This window comes from Peromyscus maniculatus, chromosome X (genome assembly GCF_049852395.1).
Source record: "Peromyscus maniculatus bairdii isolate BWxNUB_F1_BW_parent chromosome X, HU_Pman_BW_mat_3.1, whole genome shotgun sequence".
In the NCBI taxonomy this organism is placed as follows: domain Eukaryota; kingdom Metazoa; phylum Chordata; class Mammalia; order Rodentia; family Cricetidae; genus Peromyscus; species Peromyscus maniculatus.
In genome coordinates, this window is record NC_134875.1 from 144,250,575 (window position 1) to 144,261,954 (window position 11,380).

General features: G+C 40.5%; 1 pseudogene; it reads left to right on the top strand.

The window, feature by feature from the left end:
• The first annotated feature begins 10,696 nt into the window (after positions 1 to 10,696).
• On the top strand, positions 10,697 to 11,011 carry LOC143271099 (U6 snRNA-associated Sm-like protein LSm2 pseudogene; annotated as a pseudogene).
• The last annotated feature ends 369 nt before the right edge of the window (positions 11,012 to 11,380 follow it).

Genomic DNA, 11,380 nt, shown 5'->3' on the forward strand with positions numbered 1-11,380 from the left:
TATTCAAAATCTTGTATATAAATTGGTTATAAAAGACTGAATACTTGAATAAAATGGGTTAAATTTCAATATACTTGCATTGCAGGAAACCCCCTAAGCTCAAGCATTTCCCTTGGATAGAGCACAAGTTCTCTTGGGTAAGCTGGGGTAAGCTTTTTACTATAGTAAGCTGCATGCTAGCCACTTTTCAGGACCAGGATTCACGGAAAATAAGATCTGCCAGAAGTCTGCTGCTTCTGCATCTAGCTGCGTAGGCCTGACCATCTCCAGCCATGTAAGCCAAGACAGGAAAAAAAAATCCTCTTTATCTTAAAGGTAAATTACTCCTCATATCAACAACAGCGCAGATAGATTCTCTTACCCAGTGGAGGATCTCAGAGTCTACACCCACATCCTAAATGTCTCAAACAACAGAGAGACAAATAGCATTACTCTGCCCTCAATGTCTCCTGTGGTGACATAAGAGGATGCTGTGAACAGGGGAACCTTGTAGCTAAGCCTTCACCCGACTGGTATGGGACCTGCATGCTAGTTCAATTGGCCATGCCCTTTACCCTGGCATCAATTCTTTCTCTTATTAAAAGCTAATTACAGGGTAAAAGCTAATTACTTAACTACCCATGTTCCCTTATTACAGGAGGATGCCAGACACTCTGTCATCCAACTCACAACTTTGGAAAATTGTACAAAATATCTAAGAGGTATCATTGACAGCTGGTTTTATATCTGTAGAGTCAACAAATGATTCTATTAAGTGATGTCTCAAACCTTTAGATTAGAAGATGACTTAAATAAAGGAGGTTCTCTCCAACCTGAACTCACTTGTGGTGCTTTGAGAAAATAATCTAGTCTCTATGCAGACTGAGAGCTCCAGGGCCAATGCCTTTGCTCTCACCTTGAAGCCTACAAGGAGTATAAGGGTTTTCTCTGCCAGTGGTGCTTGTGGGAAACATCCTAAGAAATTCCAGAAGCCAAAGTTCATTTAATTTGACTATCTTGCCTTACAAATTATGCCTCTAAACAACCATTTATTTTTATAAAATGATGTTAAAAAAACATGCTTACTGCTGTCAGAATGTGGTAACCTAGAGATTTGTCCATCAGCAGGAGGAGTAAAGAGCTGGCTTAGCCTTCTTTGTCAAATCAGTCCATGTTACAGTATTTATTACAGATTTGACATGACTGGCTGCTTTCATCTTTCATCTGTTGGTTGAGGGTATGGAATTAAAACATTGTAGAGAATTTTTTAAAGGCTCTGTTAATAGGGTTAATTTTAGGAAACTTTGTAAAGTGAATCATTTACTCTAAGCAAGGCCATCACTGTCTCCGAGACTATACTTTTTTAATTGGAAATTATTTCTTGGGATGGAATACAACTCAGAATTAAATTGTCTCTTTATACAGTCTGACAATATAAAATATATTTACTATATAGTCTTGGAATATAGGTACAACAATTTGATGCTAACAAATATATATATATATATATATTAAGTCATGTATTCAAATTCTGGATATGGTCATTTAAGGTAATGGACCCAATTTTTAAAATTTCACCTTATCAAATTGTTTCTAACCAAAAATTTGTTTTACTTAAAATACTCTGGTTTTGTTCATTAAATAATAGGTGGTATTGTTAATATTTTAATAAAATATACAAAGCTTATCATATGTGGAAGCAAGGAATACCACTTAAGATACTTTCTGTTCAGATTCGTTCCTTGGATGCTGACTTTAACTGACTTCTTTTTCAAAGCTTCCAGGTACTTGTCCCTTATGCAAGAGTCTGATGTAAACAAACAGCTAATTACAGTCACCTTATCCTTCTATAGAGCTCTGGTACATGGTCCAGCCAGTTGTACAATTGCACTTAATTCATGTTAATCTTGATGTAAGAGTTTTTCTCCTGTGATGTTCCCCACAAAGTTGTACAGTTATTACCTCTTGACTGGTATTCTGGATCAACCAACTGTCAAGTTTTCTCATGGCCCTTTGGATGGACCCTCTTCTGAGGCACTCTATCTGCTGTTCCCCTCATTACCCTTCTGTCAGCCTTGAAGCAGTTACCAAGAGATCAGCCTCCCAAACCTCTAAAATAGTTTGGGTTACCTCTAAAAGGAGATTGATAGGCCATGCGCCATCAACTCACCACTTTTCTTGCCACTCTGGATGTTATTTTTAGGACTCAGAACTGAAACAGCTGGACTGAAGCCTTCTTTGCATCAATTAACCTCTCTGTCTCACCAGTTCATATCAGCTTAACATCCTTCAGGACCAGATCAACTTCTTGACTTCTACAATACTCCAAGATTAAAAAGAACTAGATCTGACCACTGTGATGAAATTTGTGCCATCTCCACAAATGATGCTGCTTCTGTCCACATCAATAAATCCTAACTTGTTTGAGATGGAGCCTAGAGACAGGGACCAGACAAAAATTCCTTCTAGTTCCCTCCTACTCTGGCTCCTCTCCTGGATCACTCTTTCCACTTTGTTATCCTCATACCTATGTTGTTTCCTTGTCTTTTAAATGTTTTATTTACTGAATGTTTACTTACTTCATCCTAAACCCAAACAAAATGTTCCATAAAAGCTTTCCCAATAGCTCTCAACCTACAACAGCTCCATTTGTTCCTTATATAAAGTTCCTGCCTGCAACTTTCAGATCAGATATGAATTCTCAGCTACTGCCCCAGTGCCATGCCTTCCTGCCCACTGCCATGCTCCCCACCATGATGATTATGGACTAACCCTCTGAAACTGTAAGCAAGCCCCTAGTTAAATGGTTTCTTTTATAAGCTGTCTTGGTTATGTTGTCTTTTCACAGTAATAGTACAGTAACTAAGTTGGTAACAGAGCGTGGGGTACTGCTATAATAGGCCTGACCATGCTACTCTTTTTTACTTTAGGACTTTGGATTAGGTAAGAGTTGGATGCTGTAATCAGGGCTTAATGAGCCATCCTAGTAGGACCTTGGAAGACAGTATACTATGGAAAACAATGTGGACCATGGAGACCCACCTTAAGAGGTTTCAGAGGTGATGAATACTAGAGACAATTCTTGTGATATTTTAGCAAAGAATGTGGCTGCTTTCTGTAGCAGGCTTTCTTGGACTGCCAGCCCCCAAATTATGACATGGAGACTTATTATTAGTTATGAATGCTCAGCCTTATCTTATGCTTGTTCCACTAGCTCTTATAACTTAACTTAACCTGTTTCTCTTCATCTATGTTTTGCCTTGGGGATTTTATCTTTCATTCTGTATGCCCTAATTTTCCTGCTTCCTCCATGTCTGGCTGGCTGGTGGCTGCCTGCCTGGCTGGCCCCTGGTGTCTCCCTCTCTTTTCTCCCTCATTCTCTCTTGAGCCTGGATTCCTACTACTACTTATTCTCTCTGTCTGACAGCCTTGTCTATCCCCCTACTGCCTAGCTATTGGCTATTCAGCTTTTTATTAGACCAATCAGGTACCTTAGGCAGGCAAGGTAAAATAAATGAAACACATAGATAGGATAGGATAATAAGGTAGATTACTGTATCTACTTGTAAACTAAATCAGTAACTATTAGCTTTAGATTATTTGCATTGGTTGGACTGCAAACTTTTCAGGACAGTTCCAAGATGGCTAGCTGAGATGGTCCATCATACTACACTTTTATCTAGAACTTCAAATAAGCTTTACCCATAACTTGGAGACTGACTAGGAATATTACAGCCAGCTCCTATGAGACATAACCATTGTTTTAATTTTCACAAGATCTCACAGAGATACTGTCTCACCCCCCAAACAGCAGGAAGCAATTGCCTTGAGTCTCAGAAGAGATTTTGAACTTTTAAACAATGTTGAGACTATAAAAGACTATAGGGACTTTTGAAGTTGGACTAAATGCATTTTGTATTTTGATGTGGCTAAAAGCCTATAGGAGGCAGGGAGTGAATTGTGGTTGAGTAAAATGTCTACCATGAACACATGTATTTAAATGTTTGGCTCCTGAATGGTGGACTGTTTAGAAAGTATTAAGAGGTATGGTCTTGTTGGAGGAGTTGTTTCACTGGGGTAGGATTTGAGGTTTAAAAAGTCAACTGCTAGGCTCAGTCTCTGTCTTATTTAGGGTTTCTATTGCTGTGATGAAACACCATAAACAAAAAGCAAATTGGGGAGAAAAAGGTTTGTTTCAGCTTACAGTTGCACATCACAATCCACTATTGAAGGAAGTCAGGACAGGAACTCAAACAGGTCAGGATCCTGGAGGCAGGAGCTGATGCAGAGACCATAGACAGATGCTGCTTGCTGGCTTGCTCCTCATGGCTTGCTCAACCTCCTTTCTTACAGAACCCAGGACTAGCAGCCCGGGGATGGCACCACCCACCATGGGCTGGGCTCTCCCCCATTGATCACTAATTGAGAAAATGCCTTACAGCTGGATTTTATAGACATTTCCTCAACTGAGACTCTTTCCTCTCTGATGACTCTAGCTTGTGTCAAGCTGATACACAAAAGCAGCCAGTACAACCTCTCTTCCTGCTTCTAACTCTCTCCCTCTCTCTCTTTCTCTCTCTGCCTGCTACTTTTGGATCAGATGTGAGCTCTCAGCTACTGCTCCAGTGCCATACCTGCCTGCCCATTGCCATACTTCTTACCATGGTGATCATGGACTAACCCTCTGAATCTGTAAGTAAGGCCCCAGTTAAATGTTTTCTTTCATAAGATGCTTTAGTCATGATGTCTCTTCACAACAATAGAACAGTAACTAAGACACTGTATGCTAATAAGTTAGACAACCTAGGTAAAAATGGAAACAAAAATTTATGAAGATACAAACTATCAAAGTAGACTTAAATATGAAGATTCCTTATGAAATCCCACTAGTTTGTAAGTTAATTGAAAATAGTATTTTGAAGGCATTTTAGTTGAATTACCCTACATTAGTGAACATAGCTACTCCTAGATGACATGTGTTATTAATAAAAATTTCAATACCAGACACAGGTTACTTCCCTATGAGATATTGCTCAGAGAAGATCCAGAGGCTCCCAAAACAATACAGGTTATTCCTTTTGCTGTTGGTTGCCAACCACAACTAGATTTCAAGACAATATTGGTGAAAAAACACATATTTTGGTTACAGGACACAAAGAAGTAAATCTTGGACTGACCAGGAAAGTCTCCCTCCGTTCATAATGCTGGAAGGTACTGTGAAAGCTGCTGGGGAGAAAAAAATAATAAGTGGTGTTACCCAGGACTGAACCCTGCATGCTGCAATACTATCTACCAGGCAAGATGTGCCCACTGGTATAATAATGGCAAAACTGTTTATGAGACTTACCAACTGTTTTCTTGATTGGAATGGAGGCTTACTCCACAGGAGGAATTTCATGACCGGTACTATATAAATGTGGTCAAAATCTATAGCCAGGGAAGTCATAAAGACCTAAGGGAGAATCTACTGGTGCTGTTTATCTAAATAACCATGTTATCAAACTGACTTCTAAATGTTTACATTTATGTCCATAGATTTGTGCTGCTCCTAATCTTGGTCAGGGAATCTCCTTATTGCTATGGTACTGTTTAATGAAGAGACACATTATCATTCAAAGTGCTGAGAATAAGTGCCTAGGAATACTAAGGTGCAAATGGGATATCTATATCAACACCTCCTGAAAAGGCTCAGAAAACACCATAGAAGAGGGGAAAGAAAGAGTATAAGAAATAGAAAATGGAGAACTGTGCTGTGAAATGCCGTCCTTTGGACATGACATGGTTGTTGAATACATAAAGTCACAGCAGACATGGTTACTGATACAAGACCCATACAAGATCAAGAGTTAAAATTTCCAGCTTGGAGAAGAGATGGACTGCCAAGACCCCACCCCAGCTGAAGTGCTATTGGCAGTTGATTTCAGGGGGAGGGAGAGTTACCTTTCCTTACAAGTATGGCCACTGGAAGGTTGCTCATGCTTGAGTGTATGACCCCATACCCATGTGTGTATGGTCAACTAATTGGACTCAGTATATTAAAATATTAAGTAAATAAGTAATTATTAAAAAAGAGGACATGATGGAGTCTGTGATGTCTGTGGTCTGTGGTGCCACCAAAGGCCACATGGATGCCCAGGGTCTAGGCTGCATCCTGTGGCCATGTGGGTATCCAAAGGCCATGCTGTCACTGGGGCCATGGTGTTGTCTGGACCAGGGCTGCTGCCGAGGGCCATGTCTGGGTCAATGGCCCTACCATAGAGAAGGTCTATGTTGATATCTGTGCCTCATGATACCATCAAAGGCAATGCCAATGCCAAGGGTCTGGGCCACAACCTGGGGCCATGCTGATCTGACTAGCAAGCACTGCCACCTGGGGCCATGGTGACATCTGAGCCTGGGCTGCTGCCAAGGACCCTGTCTGGGTCTATTGCCCTACAGCAACCAGGGTCTGGACTGATGTTCATGCCTCGTGTTACCACAGGGGGGTTATAGGGACCATATGTGTTGAAATCTGAGGGCGGTGCTGAGCCAGCCCTGTCCCTGGGATAGCTGTCCCTACCCCTCACTGGACACTACAGCAGGAGAGCTGGCACCACCCCCATGGGAAAACTGACCCCAGAACTTGGGAGAGATGGCCCCACCCTCACCACAGGTATGAAAGAGCTGGCCCCGATGACATGGCCCTAGGAGAGCTGGCTCTATCCCTCACCTGAGGGTCTGGTCCCAATGGCCCAGACAGACCACCTCAACTACCACTCAGACCCACAACCTGGGTCTTGGATGGACCCACCCTAACATATGCTCCATCTATGACCTGCTGGAGTGTGCAAAGGGACTAGTAACAATAGTCAACTAGTGCAGAACAATAACCGCAGGATCTCCATGTCTCAGAACAACAACAGGATATCCAAGAGGAGTTTCAGTGAGGGCCCCATGATGATGGTGTACCAGAAACCATAGGCCTTGAACCAGACCAATGACTCATTGCAATGAACATTTTGCAGGTGGGGCTAATTGGACAAAAGGATATACTGCATGACACACTGCAGCTCCCAGTGCCACTAGGATGAGTGAAGAAGTTTTGGAAAGATGGAGGAGTGAGGTGGATTTTTTTGTTTGTTTATTTGTTTTGTTTTGTTTTTTTAATTAATTTGGGGGGCATGTTGCAGGGGTGGAGGCAGATATGGAGGGGCTGGGAAGTGAGTGGGATTGGGGTGCATGATGTGAAATTTCCAAATAATCAATAAAGAATTAATTCAAAATGAAAAAGACGACATGAAATTAGGAAAAATATGCAAATTGAGTGCCCTGAGGAGAATTGGAAAGGGAATGAGGGGTAGATATGATCAAGATACATTATATGCATTCATGAAATTTTGGAGAATGAAAATAATATAAAATATCTAGAGACCCTATGTTGGTTAGTTTTTGTACACTTAACACAAACTAGAGTCATCTAGGAAGAACCTCAATTAAGGAATTGGCCTATCAGATTGACCTATGGGCAAATGTGTAGGGCATTTTTCTGATCAATGATTAATGTGGGAGGGCCCAGCCCATTGTGAATGATACTTCCTATGGACAGGTGGTCTTAGGTTGTGTAAGAAAGTAAACTGAGCAAACAATGGGGAACAATCCAGTAAACAGCATCTCTCCATGCTTCTGCTTCTCCGTCTGCTTCTGCTTCCGCTTCTGCTTGAGTTCCTGCTCTGACTTCCCTCAGTAATAGACTGTGATTGGGATGTGTGAGAGAAATAAATGCTCACTCCCAACCTAACTTGCTTTTCATCAGTGTTTTATCACAGTGACAGAAAATTATTAGGACAGACCCAAACCTAGTAAGGAGATTGAATCTGGAATCAAAAGTATCCCAACAAAGAAAAGCCCAGGATCAGATGGCTTCACTGTTGAATTCTATAAGTCATTTTTAGAATAATTAACATCAATATTTCCCAAACTCTCCCAACAAAGCAGAAGATGAGGGAGTAAGTCCTAACTTATTACCCCAATATCAAAACCAGAAAAAAGCACTGCAAGAAAAAAAATAGTGCAGACCAAATATGTTACAGATCTCAATGCTGGAAATCTCAACAAAAGACTAGCGAACCAATCCAACAACATATGAAAAGAATTCTAACTATAACTAAATAGGAATAATCACAAGAATGTAAGGTTTATTTGATATATAAAAAGCAATTCATATAATGTCATATTAATAACAAAAAATGCATGATCATATTAATAAACACAGAAACAACATTTGACAAAAATGTAACACCCGTTCATAAATGGAAAACACTAGGCAAACTAGAGAGGACCTTCTTCAATCTCATAAGAGATGTCTATACATATAAAAGCCTGTGGCTAACATGCTATTTGATGAGCAAAAGAAAGACAACAATATAAGAAACAAGATGAGGATGCCCTCCCCAGCTACTTCTAAGCAACACTATACTAAAGGTTCTAGCTAGGAGTGGTAGACAAGAAAGAAAAAACAATAGCATTTACCTTGAATGAGAAAAAGGTAAAATTATTGCTTTTTACAGACATCTTTGATACAAAAATCCTAGGGAATTCACTATTTAACTGTATAACTAATAAATGAGTCCAGCTAGCTTGTAGGATGCAAGATCAATATACAAACATCAATTGCACTTTTCTACACTAGAAATGAACAGCCTGATATAAAATTAAGAAAATAATTTCATTCAAAATACCAACAAAAGAAAAAGGCTTACAGATAAATTTAACAAAAAAATATAAAACTAATATTGTACAATTATAAAACACTGTGGAAATAATTAAAGAGAATCTAAATAAATGGGAAAGCATCTTATGCCATGGATAAATAGAATTAATACGGTTATGCTGGCCATAGTCTGCAAATTGATATCTATGTTCAACACAATTCCTATAAGAACATAGCAGGTTTCTTTTAGAAACTGACAAACTAATTCTAAAATTTGTGTTGTATTGCAATAGAATCAGAATAGCCAAAACAGTCTTGAAAAAGAACAAACTTGTAGGACTCATATTTCCATACTTCAATATTTATTATTCAGCAATACTTAAAAGAATATATATAGTGCTAGTATGAAAATGAATATATAGGTCAACGGAATAGGCTAAGGGTCCAGAAATAAGCTTATGTGGTGTCTATGGCAAACTGCTTTTTTTATAGGCATTCCAAGGTGATTCAGTTATGAGAGAATAGTCTTTCCAAAGAATTGTGCTAGGACAACTGGATATCAACATGACAAAATATTAAGACTAATTAAAATTTGTGTAATACATATCTATAGTGTGTTCATTCAAAATTGTGTGAAGTTGGAAGCAAAGCTAATGTCTATCAACTGATGAGTGAATAAACCAAATTTAATATAGCCATTGTGGAGGTTTAAAAGAAAGTTACCCCCACAGGAAATGGCACTGTTAGGAGGTGTGGCCTTGTTGGAGGAAGTGTGTCATTATGAGGACAGGCTTTAGATCTCATATGTTCAAACTATGTTCAGTGTGTGGCACAGAGACTCCTGTTGCCTGTGGATCAAGATGTAGAACTCTCAACCCCAGCACTACATCTGCCTGCATGCCACCATGTCCCACCATGATGATAATGGACTAAACCTCTGAAACTATGATGGAGTCACCTCAATTAAATGTTTTCTTTTAGAAGGGTTACCATGGTCATGGTGTCTCTTCACAGCAACAGAACCCCTAACTAAAACAGAAGTTGGTAGCAGGGACTGGGGTATTGCTATGATAGGCCAGATCATGTTTTTGTTTGGAGAAATGTGGACTTTGGGACTACGGATTAGAAAGCAACTTGTGAAAAAGGATTAAAAAGCTCAGAGCCAGGTGTGGTGGTACACGCCTTTAATCTTAGCACTTCAAGGCAGAGGAAGGTGGATCTCTAATTTCTGAGGCCAGCCTGGTCTGCAGAGCAAGTTTCAGGATAGCCAAGTTTAGGCAGTGAAGGCAACCATCAAAAACAGAAAGCTGGTGAAGATGTAATTTGAACAAGGGGGCCATGTTCCAACTCCAGCAAGCAGCAGGACTTGGCAGCTGTGGCCACATGCTTCTGACTTTAGAGTCAAGGATAGAAGAAGGAGGTTATGGAATCTTCCTCTGCTACTAAGGAAAGCAGATGAGTCCAGACATGTCTCAGGCATGTCCCTGAAGGGAGGTCTAGACAGGCCATTTTGTGTAGCTATAAAGGTGAAGCCTGGATTGCCTTGGAGACTCCAAGATGTTGGAGATGCCAGAGCCTTAGGTTACTTGCTGAGGAGAGCTGTGAACAAGGAGTGGAACCACAATGGACTGAATCTCTGAAAATGTAAGCTAACCCCAATTAAATGTTTTCCTTTATAAGAATTGCCATAGTCATGGTGTCTCTTCACAGCAATAGAAACCCTAAGACGTCCACATACTAGGATATTATTAAGACATGAAAAGGAATGGGGTTCTCATATATGATGCAACATGAATCTACTTGAAAATATTATGCTAAGGCAAAGGTGGCAGCTGTAACAGATAATATATAATGGGTTCGGAGATCCTCTCTGCCCCCACCCCCATAGCCAGGTAGTTTTTCCCAGCACTCACCACATGCCCACATGACCCTGTCTGATCTACATGCTTGGGCTTGGGCTCTGGCTCATGGACAGGTCTCTGTCCAATAGCACTCATCCTTTTCCTTACCTGTCTGGACTGCAGTGCTATGCTTTTCTGCTCCTTTTTCAGGTCCATTGTGGACAAAGATATAGTCCTGAAACTCAACAATGACCTAAGCATCTGTTGAATCCTCCACTCTGTGCAGTAGTACCTCAATATCAAACTAACTGACAGTGTCACTGACCCTAAGAAACATTGTCACATGTTATCAGAGAAGAGGTATTTAATCCTGGGATCAGGTGTCTGCTCCCTGCAGAGGCCAGTAAACAAGGTGGACATGTGGTTGTTACAGGATGCATCAAGCAAGAAGGGAAGCCCTGTACTACAAACAGTGGTGCTCCACTTCCCATTGGTGACATAACTTCATGGACTAGCTAAGGACTCCCCTGCCCAATGCCTGAGGTGTGTTCTGTTACTGATGATGCCTGTTTTCCTTTTTAATTGACTGAATAAGAGAAAAAAAATAGAAGCAGCTGTCCTCTGTTAGAAACAGGTTGTTAAGAAAGCTGGGGACCAACAAATCTTTCTCAATCCCCAAAATCTGCTGATCTCACTCATTCCCTGGGGGTGGTAGGAGTTTTCGGGATCTTCCCAGGGTAGTATATGACACATTTTGGGGATAGAAAGAGTAATAGTTTCTTTTCTTGGGAGGGGAGGTGCAATGTGAGATGGGGTCTCTGTAGATACCTCTGGCTATCCTGAAACTTATTCTGTAGAGCAGATTTGCCTC